This window comes from Mastomys coucha, unplaced genomic scaffold (assembly GCF_008632895.1).
Source record: "Mastomys coucha isolate ucsf_1 unplaced genomic scaffold, UCSF_Mcou_1 pScaffold12, whole genome shotgun sequence".
NCBI lineage: Eukaryota > Metazoa > Chordata > Mammalia > Rodentia > Muridae > Mastomys > Mastomys coucha.
The window spans coordinates 15,668,572-15,673,380 of NW_022196894.1; the positions used below are offsets into that span (position 1 = coordinate 15,668,572).

At 40.3% G+C, this 4,809-nt stretch overlaps 1 protein-coding gene across 1 annotated transcript in view; it reads left to right on the forward strand.

The window, feature by feature from the left end:
- The window catches only part of CUNH22orf39 (chromosome unknown C22orf39 homolog), a 20,596-nt gene that overhangs the window by 5,240 nt on the left and 10,547 nt on the right, over positions 1 to 4,809 (forward strand). The gene's annotated exons all lie outside the window — the stretch shown is intronic.

Consider the following 4,809-nt stretch of genomic DNA (forward strand, 5'->3'; position numbering starts at 1 on the left):
AATAATTAAAAAAAAAAAAAAAGAACCCCAGAGACCCTGTGGGTGACTGTCGCCAGTGTAGCCAAATAATGAGTTGTGATTGCTGGACTTTGGTGTTTTGATAGTTGGACCTTGGAAATAAGGGAATGGATGTTGGAGACTAGTTTAGGAATGTAATCTAATAGTTTAATAAGGAAGAGGTGTTACATCCCCTCTTTACTTCAGTCATCCATCAGACTCCTGACAGCCTCTGTTTGAGGGCTAACACCTGGGAGCTAAGACAGATGCTCTCTGTTGACTGTCTTTGTAGAAGCCGCCTGACCACGCCCACCACCTGAATACACCCATCGCCTGAGCATGCCCACTGCTTGAGTATGCCAGCCCCCTGAAGATCTTCTGAACCTGGAAGACTTTGGCACCTGAACTTTCTTTATAGTTAATCCAGAGACTTGTTTTCAGTTTCCCCTGTGATTATAAAAACCCTTGTTCTCAGTAAAGTGGAGCCTTGATTGGGACGCAACTTGGCTTCGCGTTTTCTCTTGCATTTCAAACCCTCTCTTTCAGGTCCTTTATTTCCTCCTAACTGAGGAGAACCCCGTTCATGAAACTGCGGGCAGTTTCAGAGAGGAAAGAGGGGAGGACAAGACCTGCCAGTGCTTTGTTTGTAATGTTTGGGCCTGTTAGAGAACCCTTCACATTGTACATGCTGAATATATGTTCTACCACTGAGCTATGCTAGAGAAGATCACAGCTTTGAAACTGGCAAGTTGACTTCCGAAGTTCCTATGGTATTTGAAAGGAAACATCCATAGAGTCTCTGGTTAGGAGTTTGTCTAAGAAGTACATAACTTGCCTTGCCAGCACAAGGACCCAAGTTTGATCTCCAAGCACTTCGATAAATAAAAACTAAGAGTTAAAAACCAGGTATAGTGGTGTGCCATGCTTGATCCAAGCCCTTGCGAGACAGAGTCAGAAGGATCAGGAGTTTAAGACCATCCATGGCTATATGGGACCTTGTCTGAAAAACAACAACAAAATCCAAATAAACAAAAAAACTAAAATGATGGTAAATATCACAACAAAAGTGCACACGGGGAAGACGTGGCTCTGTCTCAAACTCTTTGGATAAAACGCCTTAGTTACAAGTGTACTGAACATATTACCGTTGCAAAAAGCTTCACATAGGTTCTTTATTTTATTTATTTATTTTTGAGACAGGATCTCACTATGTAGTTTTAGCTGTCCTAAAACTCACTCTGTAGACCAGGTTGACTTTGAACTCTGAGATCTACCTTCCTCTGCCTCCTAAGTGTTGGGACTAAAGGTATATGCCTTGGCTATCACACATTTTTATCTAATTGTGGAGAACACATTGCTATTTTCATGAATCTGATGTGTATATAACAGTAACTTAGAAAAAAGCTAAAGAAACTACCTGATTTTGAAAAAAGAATCTTAGGGAGCTAGAAAGATAGCTTAGCTGTTAAGAACACTTGCTACTCTGGAAGAACCCACATGGTGGTTGATAACCATCTATAATTCCAGTTCCAGAGGATCTAGTATTCTCTTCTGACCTCTGCAGGGACCAGACATTCAAGTAGTGAACACACATGCAAATACACATGAAATAAAAATTGTATAAATCTAGTAAAAGCTTTAAAAAAATAATCTAAAAATTAAAAAAAAAAAGATGATCTTAAGAGGATACATTTAGGAGTCATAGGTCAGAGTTATGGAAAGAGGTAAATGAGTCAGGGTGGACCCATGGTGAAAACCCCATACTGTAACACCCTGTCGAGCCTTAGCTTACCGGAGACCCCCTGAGTGAACCACATGGTGCCTGGTCGATGCAAAAAGCAAGAGGATTTTTATTGTTCCAGGGCACTGGGGCCACCCCAGACCCTAAAGAGAGGAGGCGACTCTGCATAACTTGTTCTGTGAGCTTTTATACAATTTTCAGGGCAGCAGCCATTAGACACAATGTGATTGGTAAAACAGTGTGACTTTTTAAACTGATCGGTCTTCGGGGAATGAGGTGACAAGGACTTCCCTTGTCTGAAGGTGGGCAAAGGTCTGGCCCTGCGGAATGTGTCCCCACACGCAGGTTGGTTCTCACCCTATGGTCTGAGGAATGTTAATTAGCCTCTCCCTTCTGGAGGGGCAAGAGTTCCACCAACTTCCCAAAGTTCCTGAGCTTGTCTTATTAAGCTGGATGGAAATTCTTGGCTTCCTGGTGTTTCTCTGAGATGTTCCTGTTTACTTGGTTCTCACAATACCAAGCTAGAATGGTAATTCTCCAGGGCTATATTATTATAAATGAGTACACTGTAGCTGTCTTCAGACCACCAGAAGAGGGTGTCAGATTTTAGCTTGCATTACATCTAAAAACCGTCCTTTCAAATCTATATCATCTCTAATGCTAAACAACTTGAGTTTGATCATGAGAATATAGTTAGTCTTCAATCCCATCAGAAATCCAAGAATGAATTATTATCTGAATATGCAGGAAGCACAAAAGCATAGCTTTCAAAACTTAAGCAACTTGTAGAGACAGCTGACTACCTGGACTCAAAATGTTGGGGCATCTGTCTTCAGCTTTCTGGCCCAGAACCATCTCACACACCTTGAAATGAAGCAGGAACTATGAAGGACTAGTTTATTCTGTCTTGACAAAGTTAAACTGTCTACTATCTAGCATTATGTGTCCTTTCCTGGACAGTATTTCTTGTCTTTAGAAGAATAGGGCAATTTTTGTCCAGTGGATATCTTGCCATAACTGGAGCAATTACATAGAGATTTTGATGCTCAATTTATTCTTTGAACCAAGTAAGGAGTACTGTCAGGAGCAGACGTGTCTCTAGCCATGATCATCAATAAAGAATTAAATATCATATTCTGTGGATTTCTGATGATTTTGAAGACTATATAAAGTATATCTGAATTATTAAATCTTGATTACTATTAACTATTTCTATTTGAATATTGTAAAAATCACCTTAATATAATTAGATGATAATCTAATGTAGTGCGTAGCTTTTGCTACTCCACTTTAAGCTCTGGGAATGGGCCATGCTACCAGCCCCCGCCCAGAGAATATTGGATCTGCAGATAAAAAACACAGACACACATACCAGTTAATTTTAAAATGTCTTTGCTAACTCACTGACTGGGCATTGCTAAACCTCCCCTGCTACCTAGGCATAATCAGATAGAGTAGCCAATGGCCACCTCAACCAAAAACTCACATGGCTGGTTGGCGTTATTTCCATCTGCTACTCTCTCCTTCTCCTTCCCTAGCTCCCTATGTCTGTTAGCTTGCCTGCGGGGATCCAGAAGTCTTGCCTATTCTGCCCAACTCATTGGCTGCTAGTATCTATATTGCTAGATCAAGAATCAATTGGGGAACAGGACCTTAGCATCAGATCCATCCTCTACATTTCACTTTTTCTGTCCAATAAAATAATAATAATAACAATAACAACAACAACAACAACAATAATAATAATAACAACAGGGGGCTGGCAAGATGGCTCAGTGGGTAAGAACACTGACTGCTCTCCCAAAAGTCTTGAGTTCGGATTCCAGCAACCACATGGTGGCTCACAACCACCTGTAATGAGATCTGATGCCTTCTTCTGGTATGTCTGAAGACAGCTACAGTATATTACACCAGAGTAAGTGGGGCTGGAGCTAGGAGAGGTCCTGAGTTCAATTCCCAGCAGCCACATGATGGCTCATGGCCATCTGTACAGCTACAGTGTACTCATACACATAAAATTAATAAAAGAAATCTTAAAAAAAATGATGATGATGATGATTACTACCACTTCTTCTCTCAGACATAAATTGAAAAAAACCATAACAACCATGTAAATTACAAAGTATAATATACAATTAGCAGCTAGTCTATCATATTTGTCAATTAGATAACGTTCTCTATCCTCATTCCTAACTCAAAGAATTATGATCCTATCCCTGGATTATGTTTAGATACTAGTATGCCATGCCATCTGAAAACCAAATCTTCTACTCTATGACCTCTCGCTCAATGTTAAGCAATTTGAGTTTGATTATGAGACTATAACTAGTCTTCAACCCAGTCAGAAATCCTAGAATGACTTAAACATACCTGAGTATATAGAAATCACCAAACACAGCTTCTTAAACTTAAATCATTGCAGAGACAGCTGATGATGGCAACTCTGTAGCTGCTTCTTGCTGAGTATGGGTGACAAAAAGTTCTTTAAAGGGGTAGGAAAATTAGAAAAATTTGGTTAGACTTTTTTTTTTGTTTTTTGTTTTTGTTTGTTTTTTGTTTTTTCGAACGGGGTTTCTCTCTATAGCCCTGGCTGTCCTGGAACTCACTCTGTAGACCAGGCTGGCCTCTAACTCAGAAATATGCCTGTCTCTGCCTCCCAAGTGCTGGGATTAAAGGCGTGTGCTACCACTGCCCGGCTTGGTTAGGCTTAAGAAAACTAGCTTTAGCATCTGTTATGCAGTCTCTGCATATGTGGAAGGTTTAGAGCTTGACTGAAGTTCTGACCAGATCTGTCTGAAAGGTTGAATGAAGCAAGATGGCCTGGAATCCATGTCAATCCCCAAAGCTGTTTTGGGCACCATCTGGAAGCAGGGGGCCAAGCAGGTCACTTTAGCATCTCCGAGGATGAATTTCACCAAAGCTGTACATTCTGTAATATAGGAATCTCACAACCAAAATGTTAGTACCATTAAGTACCATTTGTATGGATTGTGCAGACCTGTCACCTACAATCTAATATAAACATGAGTTTACTATCTGGTCTTTAACTTGCATTTCTTGTTTTGTTTTTT